Raw genomic sequence first — 21,589 nt, 5'->3', positions numbered from 1 at the left:
AGCCATAGAAAAATCTAGAGATTTCTCAAAATTTTCTTCATCATTTTCAGTGTTAGATTCTTTGGATGATTTGCATGTTGTATCTTCATCAAATGTGACATCCCTGCTGATTTCAATTTGTTTTTGACCTAGGACATAAATTCTATATGCTTTTGAATAATCATTGTAACCAACAAATACCATTTTCTTTCCTGAAGGTTCCACCCTTGTTCTTTTCTCTTTAGGAATGTGAATGTAAGATGGACAACTAAAAATTCTGAAATAACTAATATCTGGTTTGATACCAGAGATTGCTTCTTCTGGAGTTATGTTGTCAAGAAACTGATGAGGACTATGATTTTAAATATGCACTGCTGTCTTGCAAGCTTCGGCCCATAGAAAAGTGGGAAGACTTTGATCATGAATCATTGTCTTCGCTGCCTCAACAACAGTCCCATTCTTCCTTTCAGCCACACCATTTTGTTTAGGATCATAGGGAATACAAGAACCCCTTCTTAATCCCAGCTTCAACACAAAAATTATGAAAATTTCTGGACGCATACTCTCCACCATTATCAGATCTTAGAATCTTCTTTTGTTGGATAGATTTTCAATCAATGCTTTGAATTCTTTGAAATGAGACATCACTCTATCAGATTCCTTAGACTTGAGAAAATAGATCCAACACTAATGAGAAAAATCATCATTGAAAGTAATATAATATCAATAACCACTAAGAGATATAACAATCATGGGACCATATAAATCTGAATGAATTAAATCTATGATTTCTTTAACTCTAGATTCACTACTACGAAAGTGTTCTTAATATTCTTACCTAGAGCACAGCCCTCGCATACTCCGTGATTCTGATTCAGCTTAGGAAGACCAATAACATCTTTTTCCATAGAGGCCAAAGTTCTGAAATTTAGGTGCTTAAACCTCTTTTGCTATAATTCATTTGAATTTGATGTATTATGAGCAAGTGCATGAAGAGGACAAGCTGAAAGTTTGTAGAGGTTGTCATGACGTACTCTAATTTTACGAGCTGATTTAAGATCAGAATTCTTTTTCCATGCAAGAACTTTACCATCAGCAGAAGCCAAATGATATACTTCATTTTTTAAGGCTGATATGGAAATCCGATTTCTTTTTATACCCAAAACAAATAACACATCGCTTAAATGAAGAGGAATACCATAATCTAGTTTGAAGGAAGTAGAGACAACACCTTTTACCAAATAACTAGCATCATCACCAACGATTACTTGTAGATGAAAGCCCTTTTCCTTCAAATCAGATAAGTGATCTTTGTATCCAGTAATGTGACGAGATGCACCACTTTCAATCAACCATGTTTCACTATTTGTGGAAACATTACTGGAAAGTGCAGAAATAAAGAGAAAGCCTTAAGAATTATTGCTAGACTCCTTTTGAGAAGAAGAATTCTCCACATCTGCAGTAGAAACAACATGATGAGATTTTGACCTCATATTGCAATCTCTGGCAAAATGGCCAAATTTATCACACTTGAAGCATTGAACACAAGATAGATCTCTTTTCTTTTTCTTGAAATTAGGAGCTGATTCAAAACTAAATCTCTAAATCTTTTAAAATTTCCTTTCTTTCTTTTTCCTTTAGAAGTATGAGCTGCAAGAAAGTAATCATGTTGATTGACTTCTTTGACCACTTCCTCTTGCTTCCAATTTGCATTCCTTTTGAATGCAATCTACCCTTAAACGATTAAAATTTGGAAGTTCAGCTGTCCACTAATACCTTGAAAGAATGACTCCCAGGAATGAGTAAGACCATTCATTGCAAGCATAAGATCCTTATCAACTAAGATTCATCAATAGCACCAAGCTGGTCTTTTAATTCTGTAATTTTCAGGAAATAAGAGACCATTGATTCTTCTCTAGACATCTTTATGTACAGCAATTGATGCCTTAGCACAAGAACTCTACTGGTATTATTAAATTCATACAAATCCTTCAGACTCTTAAACATCTCCTTAGCTGATTCCAATTTAGAAATCAGTGGAATCAAATGATCTTTGACAAAGTCTATTGTGATCTTTAATCTAAAAGATCATTTTCCTTTAAGAGCAATCAGAACTCTTGGTTTCCTAGAAGCAAAATTTGATGACCCTTCTAGCCCATCCTCAACTTTCAGACCAATCATCATCTTCACACACTGATGATAAAATAAGCAAGAGCAAACACAGATTGAGAAAACTTCTGGTTTAAGATTGAAATCCCTTAACATGGCTCTGACACCATGTTAAAATTAAAACCAAAAGTATACAAAAATTAACTGAGACTGAGACAAACAAAACAATAACACAACGAACAACAAAATACCCTGGAAAAAACCCTCCTCAACGAGGGAAACAACCCAGCCCACCAAAAATAATCCTTTATTACGATTTTGAAATTCTATTACAAAATATCTGTCTCTGTAGATAAACCTTTTAATGCTCAATTATCTAAAATGATTAGAGATATAAATATATAGCAATACTTCCACACCCACTGAATAATATCCTCATAATAATATAATATGCTTTAATAGAATCACATAGACTCAATAATAATCTGCACTCCTATATTTATCATAGAAAACATATAGACCCGATAATAATCTGCACACTTCTGAAATATTTGCTTCCTCCAACCTGCAGTCATGATACTATCTGAAAGAAAAACACAAAAGGAAATCATCATCTCTCTGTAGATGTTTGTTCCAAGATATATTGCCGACAGACTTGAATAAAATAATATGAGTAGACCTGATAAGTGAAGGAAGATACACTGGACGAAATTCAAACTGGCAACCGTTAAGAAATGAATTTGATGCCATATTTCATTAAAACAACACTTACAGAACAAGATAATTCCTTTAGAAATTGAACCGACTCGCATATCAAAGGAAGAAGGACGAGCTGGGAATGATTACTCCATTACACAAGAGCATGGATGACATAAAAACTCAAAACCCTTGACGAAGGAAAAGCATGCTTTCGAACCATACAAAGCAATCAATATTGATGACGTATAATTATAAGTTATTACTTCCAGTCAGCAATACACGTCCCATGAGATTAACTACTCAACAGAAAACATATGAACCACGATGACTAGGAATAAAGGACTTAGTCATCAAACCATCAAACAATAGAATTAGCAGAAGAATAAAAGCAAGGCTGAAAACCTGTTTCGAAGCTACAACTACAACAATCTTTATGGACTCATTCCTGAGGTAGAGACACAATGTAAGAAATTTGTTTGCAGTAATAAGAATGATCATACTGTAAGATTGATTGGTTGTAGTTTCAATTCAAGCATTATTAAAGAACCCTATAATCAAAATTTAGGAATCAGGGGCCTATGCATAGTTCAGATCAAGATTTGTGAGATTTTTGTCAAAACACATAATCTTTCATTCCTAGAAGATCCTGCAGCAGATTGCCTCATTCCACTTGATTATGTTGATGATACTTTGGAGGAGTCTGAATATAGTGCAGAACTTGAGCATCTTGAAGTCGAGAGACTTCTCCCGCAGCTCCTACTTCTTTGATTGAGATCACACATTCATCTTCTATTGTTGAGTCATTGATGTTTCCAGTGATTCATTGCAACAGGTATGTGATTGCCTTCCTGATTGGGATTCCTATCTATCAGAAACTACTTTACCGAGGTGGACACTCCAATAAGAAGAAAGCTGAATTTCATTCCAAGCACAATCTACTAATATGATGGCACATGCCTCTGCAAGAACTCAAAATGTCGACTTAAGTGAAAAATGTTGTGTCTAGGCGAAGAGAAATGATGTTTCAAAAAAAGTCAAAATTACACTAAGAGGCATAGGTCTACATAAGGAAATATTTTGTTTCACTTCTTGTTCAAACAATATTCTCAAGTGCATTCTTTAACAAAGGATTTTGATTTTAAGCTAGAAAAAACATTTTTCACCTTGTCAAGGGTGTGCTTAAACAAGGGGATTTGAGTTGACTGATTTCGAAATGAATTTCTTTTGGGGAGTGCACACTTAGCAATCAATATACCATAATGATTTGTCTTACAGGGAAGAATGTTGGTTACCATAAATCGTAGCTCCATGACTTGAACTTGGCTATGACTCGGCAAAATGAAAAAACTCTTGAAATTTAGAGATTTTTAACAACTTAAAACTTGTTTGATGCACCCACTATTGAATAAGGCTTAAAGATACTATAACACCATCAAATAGAAGTTAAGTTGATCACATACATAAACATACATCCATCACATAAGTACAAATGTAAATTGTAGCTGAAAGAAATAGAAAATGTAGATATACAGAATTATAAATATTGTCAAATGCACATAAAATCCATGACATTAAATCTTCCCAAACATATGTGTAAACAAAAACAAGTCTATAGTCCAGGCTCTATCTCAGCCTGAGCCTAAATAAGCGTGTCTGCCTCCTACAAAGGCATCTAAGGTAGGGCTTGGATGACTGACAAGCCATAGTCTCTGCCTATGAGGTGCTACTCTGCTCAACATCAGCTGTGCGGAGGCATGATCGTGCTCTATCTTCCTCCTCTCTTCTTCTCATAGCAAGCAAATAAGACACCTTTTAGGGAAACAATGAAAATATGTGGAAAAAATTAGGGAAAAAGAAAGTCATTTAATTTAATTTTAACTTGGCAGATGACTGTTGCTGCACACAGGTTGTAGGCCATGGACCCAGCGGGTCATGGCATGACCCACTGGCTTAGGCAAGTCATGAGGGTCATGGTCCATGACTTGGTGGGTCATATAAACTCGCCAGGCACTCCCCGGCTCGTGACTTGCCTGAATCACATGACTTGTCACGAGTTATGGAACACTGCCATAGATACAACTTCAATTGCTGCCATAAACAGGCTGCTCAGCAGAAAGCAAAAAGAAGTTTTGTCCTTTTGGAAAGAGAATTATAGTCTATTTCCTTCAAATTCTCCCCTTTCTCTTTTGATTTATCATCAAATAGAACTGATTAAACTGGGGTTTTCAACAAAATTTCAGTGAACATTCAGATTGTTTTGTATTGTCAATCAATGGGAGCTAGTGCGGAATAATTTCTTTATAAAGGTCTGTTCTTTCAATAAGGTTTTAATTGGACAATTCAAGCAAAGTCTATTTGTGTTGCCCCAACCTGCGCCTCCTTCCTGAAAAGAGAAGCAAAATAGAAATTTAAAGTGGTGTTCTTCAATTTAATGAGCTGATTTGTTAGGGTTTTGGATACCTAACCATCATCATATCCTAGTTGACATTTTGTTATCAAAACCAAGTGTTTTTTTATTCAAAGCATCAAAATTGAATTGCTAAAGTTTTAGAGTATTTCTACAATATCTGTCATGATCATAACTATAACATAGTAAAAGTTTCACTAGAATCTCCAAAGACGCCTATCCAAATTTGTTATTCTGAGTTGATCTTTTTGTAGCTAATGTTATTTTTAACTGGTGCTGTTTTCAAGGAGAAGATCATATTCTGAGATTTGCTATTTTTAGCCATAGCTTTTCTAGATTGTGCTATTTTTAGCGGTCTTTAGTTTTTTAGTGTGAGGTGCTTTTTGGCGAGAATCAATTTTTAGACCTCTTATCGTGCAAGACCTCTTATCGTGCAAAAGGTGTGATTCGTTTGTCGTGATATTTGTCAGCAATTTAGTTGAAGATTGCTTGAGCTCAGATTTGAATTTACTGAATAAAATTTTGAGATAAACTGGTCTATTTTCAGTATAGAACTAAAATCTTTTTACTTATATTCATGGAATGTTTTATAAACCTCAATACTCCTAATAATTTCAATTCTTGTTGCTAAAATTGCTAATGAAGTATTCTTTGTTTAATATGATTCTATGAGCCAAATGCTACTTACTAATTATATGGATTAGGTAGATTGAACTATTTTTTGAACATTTGAGTCTTTGTATTGCAAAGTTGAGAGAAGTGTAATTAGTGTAGCTTTGTGTGCATTATTTTCTTTTCATTTGCCAAGTTGTATTGTGCAGAGCAATTTCAGCCTTGTGTACTTGCATAATTCATGCACTTTAGCTGAACAATGTAAGAAGAGTTACAAGGGGATGCATTTCCTGTCCCCAAGGGACTTGTCCCCATCTCCGAAAATGTTTTTGGGACAGTGGGATGAAAAGGAAATGTCCCTCAACTGTCCCCAATTTCGAAAAACTGCAGGGAACATTCCCTGTCCCTGAGATGCCTATGGGACACCCAAAGCGTCCTCTGCTCCTACAAGTACACACTCATGATTTTTGGCACTAAAAACAATAAATAAACACTTTTTTTTTAAAGATTCTTTTTTGCTGAAGTGGCAATGTGGAGGGCCCACAAGGTTTAAATTTGAGTCCACATATGATAAACTCAAATGAAGTTCACCATGGGAAAAATTTCGACATTAGAATTTGCGATTAAATATGTTTAAAAGTTTAATTTAAATAAAAATAGATCTATCAAATTTTATATATTAAATAATAAATATTAAAATTCTAAATCTTATGTGCCTGTTTGAACGGAGGAACATTGTATTTTTACTTTATTTTCATCTATATAATAAAAAGGCCTCGGCTGTTTACCGGTCAAAAAAAAAAAAATTCTAAATCTTATATTTAATTTGAACTTTTTGATGCTCATCATAATAAACCGTACATATTATTTCTTATGTATGAAATAACAATACATTAATTAAATAAATATATTATAATTATAAATTTAATTTAACATATTTTAAATATTTAAATTTTAGATATTCAGTAAAAAAAAATTCAGGTTGATATTGTTTATATATATATTGAAAACAGAAAAATAAAATAAAATAAAAATCTAAATTGTTAATATTAAAAAATATTAAATCTTATATTGATATGGATATTCATATTTGATAGACCATGGTTTTGATGTTTGAGACTATTGTTATTATACTGATTTATTTGCCCATTGTCTTCTTGTTATCGATTATTGATCTCTCCTCTCTTTATTTATAATATATATATATATATATAGTATATTGCCATCCCCTATTTTTGGCCCTTTAGGAAACATCCCAGAAACGCATCCCTTGTTGTCCCCTTGTTTCCATCCTCGAAATGTCGTGGAACATATGTAGATATTAATTGTGGCATTTTCTTTAAAAAATAAAACAATTTGAAAAACTTTGTTGCCTTGAAAACCATATTAACTTTTATCTCTATGTGAGTTCAAAATGTCTAAAAGACATACTTTTATTTTTATTCAACATGGGTACGAGACATCCCAAAAAAACACTCTACATGTACTAACATGTATGTATTGTTATTCCCTAATAAAAGTAAAAAACATTTATTGTTATTAAAAAAATGTATGTATATTAGTTACTTTTGATTACAAGGAGCTTCATTTTCTAAACCGAGGAAGGATTATAGTAGAGTTCTATTTTGTGCCATAGTGGAAGGTGTGAATAAAAATGCTATCACTTCCATCACCATTGTATTTTATCTTGAACACCCATTTACATCCATTTGCTTTCTTTCATAATAGAAGATCAACAAGTTATCATGTATATTTTTCATCAATGCCTAGTATCCATAATCCATGACATCTTACAGTGATTTTAATTATGAGTTACTTTCATTCTTTCTCATTCTAAATTGTTAAATTTTGTAGCTTCGTATGAAATACGATGCTACTATGTTAACTCATATGAATATCTTGTTTTCATATTCATTAAAATTATTTATTTTGGATAAATACACTTTATCTCTAACTGTGTTACTGGTGAAGAACTATTGGTTTCAGCTCAATTGTACGTTGTCAGGTGCAAGTATGAGGGCCGCTGTTTGAAGTAATTGTTAATATTGCTACATTGGCATCATCTTTCAACATGTTCTTTATTTTCATATTTAGCGCAATGCTTAAAAGATCACTGGGTAATTGCTGTCGGGTTTTTGATCACCATAATGTGTTGCATATTGGATAGATGCTTAATGGGCCCATGATGATGATTCATCACCCTTATGTGGTGTGTTGATCATTTTTTGGAATGACAACTAATGTGCCAACTTTAGTTACAAAACAAAAGGAATGGTTGCACGGGGAAGCTCTTTAGGAGTAATAACGATTTCTCCAACACATTCTATTCTTCTTCGCGGCCAAGGATTATAGCGACATTTTTCCATTCACATGCGTGTTGTTCAGCAAAGACTCATCAACCTTCAGTTTTACTATTCACATGAATTATTTCAAGAAGATTTCTTTAGACGATTCGTCGTCTCTTCTCATAGTCAAAATTAAAGGAGATTCATGTTGAATACATGACTAGTTATGATGTTGATGGAAGAGTCTTGGTGCCCTCTGTGTTTTCTGTAGCGTGTCCTAATAAAGGATGTTCACTGCATATGCATCTTGCAGTAATAGCGTATGCAACTTGTAGTAATAGATTTGATCTTTGAAAAGTAGATTGTAGTTGTTGACTTCTTTGTAATTAGCTCGATTGGATTGGATATTCAATTGATTTCTTTGCATTGGTTTTAGTCAATTCTTTAAGCTCTGTAATATTCTTTAAATCGATAAAGTCTGTAAATTTTTGTGGGTTGGGTTCTTTCCCTCTGCTAAGAGGGTTTTTTCCCAGGGTAATTGTCTGTTCAGATTTCTCATTTGCTTTTTTTGGTTCAAAATTAAACATGGTATCAGAGCCAGGTTTGTGAATTCAAACTTGAACCAGATCTTTTCTATTTGCAATCAATCAATCTTCATCATGGCGCTTGGTTTGAAGGTTGAAGATAGGTTGGAAGGAGCCTCAGACTTCATATTCTGGAAGTCTAGAATCTTATTGGTTCTTCAAGAAACTGATCTTCTTGAATACGTGGACTTTGAAGTTTCAGAACCAGTTGACAATCTTTGCAAAAAGGATCATCGTTGATTCCATGAAAGATCATCTAGTTCCTGCAATCTGTAAGCTGAAGTCTGTTAAGGAGATGTATGATTATCTTCACAGCATGCATTAGATCAATAACACGAGCATATTCTCAGCACTTCATATGCAACTTCTTCATATCAAAATGAGTAAAGGTGACTCTATAGTATCATTCTTCTTGAAAATTTCTGAGTTAAAGGATGAGTTAAGTGCTATTGGAGAGTTTGTTAATGACAAAGAACTTGTCATGCTTGTCATGAATGGCCTCCCACACTCTTGGGAATCATTCATAGAAGGCATTAGTGGGAGAAACGAGCTACCAAACTTTGACAGATTGAGATCAGATTGCATTCAAGAGGAATGTAGGCTGGAAGCTAGAGGAAGTTCTTGTAAATCTTATTATGTGGAGGACCAAGTTCTTGCTACTCACACTTCCAGTAAAAGAGGGAGGAAAAGGAACTTTAAAAGATTTGGTAATAAGAATCTTTCCACCTCACCTTTTGATTTCAAAAGGAAAAGAGATGATCTTTCAAGGATAAAATGCTTCAGATGCGAAAAGTTTGATCACTTAGCTAGAAATTGTACAATGAAGCTTAACCATCATGTGGCTGTTACAGATGTGATAGATTCTTCTCCATCCAAGGATTCTAAAGTTCAACTAGAAGGGTTCCTATTCATTTTAGTATTATCTAGTAATGTTCCAGCTGATTGCAATACTTGGTTGATAGATAGTGGTGCTTCTTGTCACATTTCAGGATATAAGCAACACCTCTCAAATCTGGTTGAAAAGGATTCCCACCTTCAAGTTATCAATGGTGATCTTAGTTACCCAACTCTCATCCCAGCCCTTCGAACCAGGCGAATTTCAAACCAGTAGTTGGTTTTGGTCTCGGTTCCCTTTTGGGTTCCACTTGGGTTCTAACCTAGGCAAGCTAGTTCCTTTAGGCTGATCCTAGGTAGAACCAAGGAAGACCGAGGCAGATTGAGTGCAAACCAGGTCTAGTTCCATTGAAATACATTGTATAATTTAGCACAGAAAATGATTATTACATAATTTGAATAAAGATGTTTAACAATAAAAAACAAAATTTGCTTAGGTGTAGATATTTATTTCATCAAATTAAACAAGCACTCAATATCTTGTAGTGAAATTTTTATATCCAATTGCTAATAATGACCCCTGTTAGATTTATTGGAAGCTTTGTATCGTGAGAAATGATATTTTAAACATTAAACAACATCTTCAATAGGTGAAGGGAGTTGCAAGCTACTTATATAACATTTTTCAAGTAGGATGTTTATTACAAACTAACAAGCTCTCCATACAATGAAAAAGTAATAAGGATTCGACAACTTAGAAAGCAGAAAGTCATTAGTGCAACTGTTCCCACTGACATTGGCACTATTTGTGAATCAACTCTATTGTCTTTGATGACGAGAAGAAGATGAAGATTTAGATAATCCATTAGAGGATTAAAACTTAGTATAAAGTTCTAATTGTTGAAAGTCAAAACAATGATACTTCGATTTGATATTATTTTAATATTTCGGTGTTGATAATAGATATGACGGTATGATTACATGTTTATATTGTTTTTGTTATTTTTATGATACTATATGGTATTCTAATCTTAATTCATTCTTCTTGGCTGCATACATGTATATGTACGTATATATGTATAATTTTTACATGTTTTTGTCCTAAAGAACCCAAATGAACCCAAATGACATTTGAAGATTTTGTCGTACCAGCAAACCAGTTCTTCGAACTTGAACTTGAACTCGAACTGGTAACTTAGTTGGTGGTGATGCATCTTATTCTATAAAAGGGGCTAGTAACACTTCTTTCAAATAAAACTTTGGTATTGCTCTTCACCTTAGTAATGTTTTATTTGTTCCTAGAATCAAGAGGAATTTAATTTCCATTTCAGCCTTAGAAGATAAAGGTTTTAATGCTGCTTTCACTAATGGAAAAATGGTTGCTTGGAAGAAAAATTCTGATTTCAGTTCTGCTCAAGTGATTGGAGTGTGTCATTTGTTGTCTTGCATTTTGTCACCACAAAATGTAGGTAACAGTACGAAACTTTTCCAACTTAGTTTCACATGTCTCTAAGTTAGTTTGTTATTTAATTGGATAGCATTGCTTAGTCAATCGACCCCCATTGACATAAGAAATCTTTTTACTAAAGGCTTTCATCAAGTCTTTTTAGTTTTTCTATTTGTTGAGCTTCTGCTTGATTTTTGAAGCCTTCAATGTCCTTTTTCTTGTTTTTGAGTGTGTGTTTGTTAGCTTTTGGTCTTTTGGTTTTGCTCAAATCATTGCTTTTGGTTTCCCCTTCGATTCGATATATCTTAGGGCTTAATCGGAGTTGACAATTAAAAGATATGACCATTTTAGTGCTCAAAAAGTGGACTCTCCAGGTGCAACTGCATGATTTAAAAAATTATGCTATATTTTGATGTTGACATTCACTTTTTTAAAAGTATAACTTAAAATCACTTTATGTTATGTTTTTAAGTTACTTTATCACTTAAGTGACTGTAGTGCACTTTATGTTATATTTTCATATTGAGTTGCTTTTAAAAAATTTCACATTAAGTGACTTTATTAACTATACAGTTTGATTAAATTTTTGAGTTACTTTATGTTTTAATTTAACACATCTAAGTAAATATTGCTTTTTGAATGATATTTGCACATAGTAATTAAAATATATTGCATAAATATTATTTTTGACCAAATTAAGTGATATTTCCTCAAAAATCAATTAAACATGTGCTTAATTGATCACTTAAGTTGTGCAAAACATGTCTTTCAACATAATTGCACGTAAATATGTAAATGCCTTTAAAGACCACGTTTTTGGACTAAAAAAGCATATTTAAAACACTTATACATGTAAATACATGTATTTAAAAATGTGCAATGGGTTTTCTAGAGTGAGACTTGCATATTGGAATGTTTTTAAAATATGCAATGACCTCTAGAGAGTGCATTCTGCACTAAAAGGTTTATTTTAACATGTTTTCAAAATATGCATTGCCTGTCCTAGAATGTGTTTTGTGTCTAGAAATATGCATGTTTTTAAAATATGCCAAAGCACTCCTAAAATGTGTTTTCCATGTAGAGGACATAAGCATGTTTTTAAAATATGCAAAGGCACTCTAAGAGTGTGTTTTAGACAAATTCTCATGTTTTTAAAACATGCAAACTCCCCATGAGAGTGTGTTTTGCATAAAGAACACAAATACATGGTTTTAAAATATGAAAACTCCCCTCCAGAGTGCGTTTGGCATCTCTTTCATGCATTGGCAAAGATAGAACCCGAATTTGAAGATTCAAGGGCAAAAAACTTCATGTTTTCCCTCTTCAAGAACATTTTTTCCACTAAAAATGCCTAGATCTGCCCATGTAATGGCTTGAAATCTCCAAGATCAAGGTTTCTTTTGCCTCCTTGGGCATTTCCATGCATTAAACATTGGAATCCATGCAAAAATCGCTGCTTTTTGTGATGTCCTAGAGCCAAGCTTTAGCAAAATACGCCTAGAAAATTAGGTTTTTCATCCACGTTTTTACATTTTTCATCCATGCTTTTGCGTTTCGATCCATGTCATATCATTGGGGAAGTCATTTTTGCATTCCCAAGTAAAAAATGATCAATATATATGGATGCATTTGTGAGCCACGTTTTTGCAAAAATGACCCAGATTTTTGCATGAAAAGGGCATTTTTTGTTAAAAACACCCAAGAAATGGCATTCCCAGCCCATACGTTTGGATCAATAGGGGTCGTTTTTGAGTTTTAATGCATGCTATTGCCTTTGGAGATCACATTTTTGCATTCCCATGCTAAAAATGTTTCATGTTCTGGCATCTTCAGACCATGTTTTTGATAAAAATGGGTTTTACTTAGAGTTTTTGACAAAAACGATTTGCTTTCAAGTGATTTTTGACCACATTTTTGACATTTTCATTTGCAAGACGTCCATTAATGCTCATCAACGTTCATTAGTACAAGATTGAAAGAGTCAAAATAAGTTGTTTGTGGATTTGAATTTGGAGGAGAATTTGTCTTCAAACCTATTAATCCTCCATATTTGGCTCATTAATCTCCAAGTAAGTAGACAAGTTCAACCTTGTTATTAATTCAGGCTTATCTTGCTATTTTGTTGCATATTTTAGCTTGATGTTGTACACTTGTTCAAATATATGCCATGAAAAGTGCATTTTGCCTTTAAAAATGATGAGAACTTTCAGTTTCACATATTGGGATTTTCCCCAAACTCCAAATTCGAATTTGTACTTGAAAGCAACTTACTTGTTGACATGTTTGCATCTAAGACCAAAGGTATGTGTTTGTTTTGTGCTTGTTTTTGTTGTTTGTTTGCTTGCTTTGTTTTCCTTCTTTTGAAAGAAGTTGCAAGTTCTTTCCCAAGAACTTAAATGCATTTCACTTCACTCCACTTTTCACTTTTTCATGCAAGTGCATCATTTCATTCCATGTTCACCATTACATGCCATAGCACATAGCACCTCATTCTCCACATGTGATTACATGTAATCTCACCCTCCATCCACACTTAAATGTAATCTCATTCTTCATTCCCACTTATGCGCATTTCCATCCTTCGAACCCAATTGCATATCACAATTACATGTAAATCACTTTACATGTAATCACATCCCTAGATTTACATGTAATCACATCCCTATGTGCCTAGTTTGCATTCTTGGCCATTTACATGAAAACCCATTTTTGCCCACATGCAGTCCACAATTGAGTGTCTGATTTTGGCCCATTCCATCCAAATACATATGCTTTCCGGTTCATTTTCAACCATCATACGTGTTCCATAAGTGTCTAATCCATACTTCGAATACCACCCCTCATGGATTCATCCTTGTAACTCAAATCCAAAGGTTTTCATGGATCTAATCTAATTGGAAGATGTTTTCATCTTCATGTTGTGGCTCACTATTCAAGATATGTCAGAACTTCTTCAAAGAACAGAGCTATCCTGTCGAGAAGACATGCTTTGATTCCCAAGAAACAGTAATTCATGTGGTCTTCATTTTCCCAATGGTTGTTCAAGAACCTGAGTTTGTGTGGGAATGGGCCAAGCACTTTGCTTCAAAAAAGAAAAAGGAAAAAAAGTAATTGCAGATGCTGATGGGAAAATTTGTTCTAATTCTACATCCAGACATCATTAGGAAGGTTTTCAAAGTGTCAGAGACTCCAGTTTGTGCTAATCTACAAAGGAGTATTCACGACAACTTGAACGAGAAAAAAGCTTGATCTCATCAAGTTTTCAAATGACAACGGACAATTCATCAAAGACAGTCAGAGGCTATTAAAAGATGCAAGACTATGATTATCAAGGTGAATGCAATGGCACAAATACAAGAACTCCCAATTCTGTTATCATTGAGGATTGCATCATCAAGTACAAGTCCTTTGCCGACAATCTACATGACTGATTCATTTAGAATCAACAGTTTTAACTTTCTTCTTCTTTCATGTTTGTAGATTGGAGAGGATGTATTGCATGAAACTATGTAATTACATGTAATTTGATTTACATGTTCTTTTGACATGTAATCTAATAAATTCTCTCGTTTAGCTAGAAAAGGTCAAAGTTGGTTGAGTTGCTCCCACTTTTTCCTCGATCTTTTTCTCAACTCCTTTGCCTATATAAAGGAGTGCTCTCTCATTGTAAAAATCATTTTTTGTTGTATGTGTAAGCATAACTTTGATTGTGTAGTACGAATTTGGGAGAAAAGTGAATAAAAGAAGCAGTTGGATTCGAAGCTTTGACTAGAAGAAATTGTGATAGAGCAAATTAGAAGCTTTGACTGTAGTTTGTGCCTATTGTCTTTGATTCATGTTATTATTGTGTGTTCTATAATAGAGCATAGTGAGTTAAGAAGCAATTAGAGTCGAAGCTTTGACTAGGGTCGGTTGTGGTAATACATAGACTAGAAGCTTTGACTATAGCTTGTGTTACCATCTCAAATTCATAAAATAGGTAGAATTTCCCTACTTCTGGAAGTATTTGTGCCCCAATGGTAGAGGTTTTCCTTATAGAATAGATTAAAACCAAAAATAAGTTATAGAATAGAGATTGTCTACTTCTGGAAGTCTTTGCGCCCCAATGGTAGTGATTTTTCTTATAAATTAGACAAACAAGACTTAGAGCCAAATCAGTATGCTTTCAATCAGCCTTTGAGCTAGTGTTGGTTTATCGGTATCACCGTTTCCAGCTACTAGATAGAAGTGTAGTTATAGATTTCATTTTGCTCATTACTCGCTCTGTGGGTAAGTGGATTCTTTCCTGAAAGTTAAGGGGAAAGAATATTGGTAACACCCCTTACGAATCTTGCAGCTTCTTGCTTACCTTGAGTTGATCCAAGGAACGGTGAGAAGCGGGAGCCTTCCCTTTAATGTAGGAGAGATTTGGTCTCATACGCTATGGCTGGCATACCTATTTTGTGACTAGATTTTCACAAAACTGTTGGTTGCAAAATATCTACCCAACATCATGAAAGCCATTATAAGCTATCAGCAAATCAAGTTCAAGTTTTAAATCATGATGCTTTCGATAATAACTTGTTATGGCAAAAAAGGTTTGGCCACCTCAACTTCAAATCTTTGTCTTCTATGGACAAGTTGATTATTGGTATTCCTAAACTCAGTGCTGCTCGTGATGGTATTTGCAAAAGTTGTGCCTTGGAAATTTTTTCTAAGAGTCCTTTTTATTCTAGTGAAAGCAAGTCTAAGCATGTGTTAGAGCTGATTCATTCTAATTTGTGTGGACCTATGTCCTCAACTTTTGTAAGTGATTTTTGGTATTATGTCACATTTATTGATGATTTTTCTTGCAAGACATGGATTTACTTTCTTAAGTCCAAAGAATCAGATGAAGTTTTATCTAAGCTCATGGAGTTTAAAGCCTTAGCTGAAAACATTTCAGAGAAGAAGATTGACTCTCAAATTTGATAATGGAGGTGGGTTCATTTCAAGTATATTTCAGCTATTTTGTGTGGAGGCAGGAATTAAGAGGGAGTTTTGCATCCCCTACAATTCTCAGCAGAATGGTGTGGCTGAAAGGAAAAACAAGGCTATAGTTGAGGCTACAAAAGCCATGCTACATGATCAAGGTTTGCAAATTTTTCTTTGGCCAAAGACTTCTAGAACAACAATGTATGTTCAAACATAAGTCCTTAGAAAATTGTAGATAATATGACCCCGAAAGGAGTTTTGTCTAGTTCCTTACTTGATGTAAGTCATCTTAAAGTCTTTGGTTCCTCAGTTTATATTCATGTTCCTAAAGATAAAAGGTTGAAATTATAACCTTCAAGTAAGAAGGGAATTTTTGCTGGGTATAGTGAATGATTGAAAGCTTATAGGATTTACATTCCAAGTCAAAAGATGATTGAGCATAGTAGAGATGTTTCCTTTGAAGAAAATATTGAATGTAGAAGATCTGCTGATCCCCCTCTAGATATTGAATTGGAAGCTCTAGCAATCTCTCAAGATCTTCCACTTGTTGCTCCATATTCTTCTAGCCTCTCTAAGAGGGAGGATTCTCCTATGTTTCCTTCTTCTCCTGAAAATCAGTATGATTCAAGTGCAGGTCCGAGTGTTCAAATGAATATTAAGAAAAGACCCTTGTGGGCAAAGAACACTATACAAGATGCTGAAAATTATTCAGCTCCCCGGGGAACTTTTCGGGAAAGTAAAAGACCTCAAAGATTTGATGGTTATGTTGCATTGATGTGTAATATTATTGACTTTGAACCTTCTTGTTTTGAAGCAGCAATAGAACAATAGGCTTGGAAAGATACTATGTTGGAGGAATATGAATCTATCATGAAAAATGATGTTTGAGAAATCATTCCTTGTCCAAAAGGTAAATCAGTCATCTCTTCTAAGTGGTTATACAAGATAAAAAATGCTGCTGATGGGAGTGGAGAAATTCAAAGCTAGGTTTGTGGCAAGAGGGTTTAGTCAAAGACTCAAAAAGAAGGTATAGATTATGATGAAACATTCGCTCCTGTAGCTAGATACACTTCTATAAGAACCATCATTGCAATAGCTGTTGTTAAAAGATGGAAGTTATGTCCAATGGTGTTATTGATGAAGTTTATGTAGAGCAGCCTGATGCATTCATCATTCATGACAAAGAAACTCATATGTGTAAGCTGAAAAAGGCATTGTATTGCCTTAAACAAGCTCCGTGAGTATGGAATGATTGTATTGATGGTTATCTTTTGAACTTGGGTTTTGTGAAAAATGAAGCTGATCCAAATCTTTATCTCAAAAGGTATAATGATCTTATGCTGATGTAGATCCTAGATTTTTATGTTTATCTTTTTAGTACGGGTGATGATGAGTTGATTTGCAAATGCAAGAAAGACTTGACCTTTGCATTTGATATGAAAGATCTTGGTTTAATGCATTACTATATTGGATTGGAAATATGGGAAAAGTCTAATGAGATTATTCTTAGCCAAGGTAAGTATGCACTAGACATTCTTAAGAAGTTTGGTATGCTTGATTGTAAACCAAATGTAGCTCCTATGTAGACCAACCTGAAGAAACTTCAAGAAGTTGCTGCTGATTTAGAATTGATTGATTGTATTCCTTATAGGCAGCTGATAACACAAGGCCTGACATATGTTATGCTGTTAACACCTTGAGTCAATTTATGAGTGTGTCAAGGAAATTTCATCTCATTGCAGCCAAATATATTCTGAGATATGTCATGGGCACCTTGCAGTTTGGATTGAAGGTTCTCTTGTTCTGATGATCTTCAACTTCATGGTTTCACAAATCCTGATTGGGCTGGATGCATTGTGGACAGGAAGAGCACCTTAGGTTTTTGTTTCAACCTTGGATTTGTTATGATTTCTTGATGCAAGAGACAGAAAAATGTGTAGCTCAAAGAACAACTAAGGCTGAATATATGGCAGCCTGTACAGCAACCTGAGAAGCTGTTCGGCTTCGAAAACTTCTTAATGGATTATTTGAAGCATCTTCTTAACCTACAATAGCTTTTTGTCATAATCAAAGCTGCATAAAGATTTCTATAAATCTTGTCTTCCATGACAAGTCCAAGCATATAGAAATTAAGTATCATTACTTAAGGGACATGGTATTGCAAAAGGCTGTGGAGCTGAAATATATCAGCACTGATGAACAAACTGCTGATATTCTCACTAAGCCTTTATCAAAGGTGAAGTTCTCTTACCTTAGAGATAAACTAGGTATGGTCAATTTTGAGGCTTAAATGAAACTAAGTCCTATTTTTGTTCTCGTGTGAAAAAGTAAGATTGTAAGAATCAGCTATGGTAACTCTTTCACTTTGGGAAGTGAACATCATGTTGAGAGAGTCCTTGATGACATCACATGAGAGATTCCGTAGTTGGATGTCATGTTGAAAGATTCCATGACAGTTCACGTTGAGAGAGTCCGTGATTTAAGGCTTAGCAATGATTCTTACAAGGCTATCATGTTGAGTGATTCCATGATTATTAGTTGTGAATTAACTATTCTATTCATCATGTTGAGTGATTCCATGATATTAAACTACATGTAAAATCTGCTTGGTTGATTTCATATTTGCTAAGAGGGAGTGTTAAGTTTTGTAGCTTCATATGAAATGCGATGCTACTGTGTTAATTCACATGAGTATGTTGTTTACTATTCACAAAAAATATTTATTTTGGATAAATAAACTTATCTCTAACTGTTTTACTGGTGAAGAACTATTGGTTTCAGCTCAATTGTGTGTTGCCAGGTATAATATGAGGGCCACTGTTTGAAGTAACTGTCAATATTTGCATAGTATAGCGCAATGTTTAAAAGTTCACTTGGTAAATGCTGTCGGGTTTTTGATCACCATAACGTGTTGCATATCAGATGGATGCTTAACGGGCCCATGATGTTGATGATTCATCACCCTTATGAGTTGTGTTAATCATTTTCTGGAATGACAACTCATGTGGCGACATTAGTTACAAAACAGAAGGAATGATTGCACGAGGAAGTTCTATAGGAGTAATAACAGTTTCTTTAACTCATTCTATTCTTCTTCGCGGGCAAGGAATATAGTGACATTCCATTCGCATACGTGTCGTTCAGAAAATACTCATCAACCTTCAGTTTTACTGATCACGTGAGTTTTTTAAGAAGATTTCTTAAGATGATTCATCGTCTCTTCTCACAGGCAGAGTCAAAGGAGATCCATGTTGAACAGCTGACTCCAATTTTGATGTTCACGGCAGAATCTTGGTGCCCTCTGTGTTTTCCATAGCGTGTCCTGATAAAGGATGTTCACTGCATATGCATCCTGCAGTAATAGCGTATGCAACCTGCTGTAATAGATTTGATCTTTGAAAAGTAAATTGTATTTGTTGACTTCTTTGTAATTACATCGATTGCATTGGATATTCAATTGATTTCTCTGCACTGGTTTCAGTCAATTCTTTAAGCTCTGTAATATTTCTTTAAATCAATAAAGTCTGTGAAGTTTTGTGGGCTGGGTTGCTTCCCTCTCCTAAGAGGGTTTTTTCCCAGGGTAACTGCCTGTTCAGATTTCTCATTTGCTTTTTCTGGTTCAAAATTAAACATGAATCACTATGCAAATTAGAGCCAAACAACTTCCCCATGGATCTTGTCGTTTGTCTTTGGCATTGAAGTTAACATATCTAAAATTGATTCATCTTTGCATCCTTCATGTTGTTGAAATGACACATGAATATTTTGTGCACAATAGGCGAGGATGAGGATGGACATTTTGTTTGGAACAGATTTCAACCATGTCATGGCTACTAAAAGCAAGAGGATAACCAATAGTGAAATTTGAGATGACCAAATTGTTGTGAATGAATATGTTATTTTAAAGTCCTCCTCAAAGAACTTTTCTGACTTTTTACCTTGTGTATAACATCAAGAGGCACTTGTGTGTCAAAAAACATCTTGCCAATGTAGGAGGTGAAATTTGAAGTGATTAATGCTTCTGCTAATTTTCAGTTTGTGATAATTGCAGGCCAACACCTCTTTCTCCCCCTTGGGGTGCTATGCTTTCAACTGCTGTCTTTTGAAATTGGGACTTAAAATTTACAAATTTGCACTATGTACTGGGACTAACAATTTACAAATGTTAAGTACTCTGCGAAAGAAAATGAAGGAAAAACTAAATATTTAATAATGGTTTGTTGATAAAAAGAAATTAAAAAATAAGAAAAAAGTTTGATTAAATAAAAAGAAAAAAATTCAGATAAAATCTATTATGAAACAAGTAAAAAGATTAGAATATATTTTTACCCATTTTGTTTCTCATTTCATGAATTGAAAACAAAACAAAACAGTAGATGTAAAAGACATACCAAACAAGAAAAGAAAAGAAAAATAAAAGATTTAAATTACCAATTGTAGATGTAATGGATGATGCTAGGCTCATCCATATGCACTATAGGCTCCCTTAGATGCACTGTGGGCTGCTAGATACCTTCTCAAATTCAATTTTATCAATGTTTGCTGGCAATATGCACGCTAGATTTTGCTTCAACAGATTCCATTGCTCTTTTTTCTCCTTGATCATGCTGCAAATGAAATGAATGGCATGTTGTAGTTGCCTGCTATTCTTTTAGGTTTTAGTTTGTAAAACGTGTTTTTGTGTTTTACTTTCCTTGTTTTCTCATTATACATTGCTGGCTGAGTCTTACCAGTGCCATTAGACAAGTCCAATGAGTCTACCAGACTTGCTAGGCTTCAGGTATCCTCTTTCAGATAAGCTTGCCAGAAGACCCAGTGAGTTTGCCAAGTAACCAACAAGCCTTGTATCATTGTTATTAATAATTCAAATCTTCTGTCATCTATGTTAGTAACATTTTTTACATCAAACCTGTTCTTAATTTTACAATCACATTTCACTGATGTAGAATTATAAACACAAGCTTTTTTAATTTTATAGTCTATGAATAGGAGAGGAGAAAGATGGGCTGTTTGCAGATTAGGCACAATAAGAAGACCATATGATGGTTGAATTTTCAATATAAACAATTAAACATCCAGCATAAATCATAATAAAGATTTTGTTGTTTCATTCATCCTTGAGAAGTGACGTGCTAGGGAGGGGCATGACCATGCAACAAGAATTCAACTTTTAATTGATTTAGCTAGTGATGCAGATATAAAATATCATGAGAACAATTTTTCTGTTGTTGATGGTTATTTTCTGGGATGGTTTAATTCTAAGTTACCCTTGTTGTTGCCCCTTCCCTCCCCCACCCAAACCAGTCTGGGTACAAATTGGCACTTGGCTGGGTATAGTTTGCAGTCTGGTCTGGCCAGGGTTCGTTTTTGTGAAACCCAGTTCAAACTGCAGGCAAGGACGGACAGACACAGGCGAACTGGTCTAGCCCAGATCAAACCGCAGTCAAACTTGGGTGAATTGGGCCCCTCGGACGGCTAAAAAGTTTGTGTTTTACAAATTCAATAAAAAAAGTTTTTTTTTTAAACAAATTTAATAATTTTTTCCAATCCTTAACTCTATAAATTGTAAGTGAAAGGCTTATGTTGGCTTCTAACTCTCATTTGTGGTGTGCAAGTAGGTTATTTTGTCTTGAGCAAGAGCAAATAGGTGGTTGACCAAGAGTTTGGTTGTTCAAGAGTT

At 34.3% G+C, this 21,589-nt stretch overlaps 1 protein-coding gene across 1 annotated transcript in view; it reads left to right on the top strand.

The window, feature by feature from the left end:
- Positions 1-21,589, top strand: part of PEX6 (peroxin 6) — an 88,332-nt gene that overhangs the window by 44,645 nt on the left and 22,098 nt on the right. The window lies entirely within an intron of this gene.

This window comes from Cupressus sempervirens, chromosome 3 (assembly GCF_028749045.1).
Source record: "Cupressus sempervirens isolate cs-2001-9-10 chromosome 3, ASM2874904v1, whole genome shotgun sequence".
In the NCBI taxonomy this organism is placed as follows: Eukaryota; Viridiplantae; Streptophyta; class Pinopsida; order Cupressales; family Cupressaceae; genus Cupressus; species Cupressus sempervirens.
The sequence above is the reverse complement of the archived record's forward strand: the minus strand, read 5'-3'. Positions and strand labels throughout refer to the sequence as shown.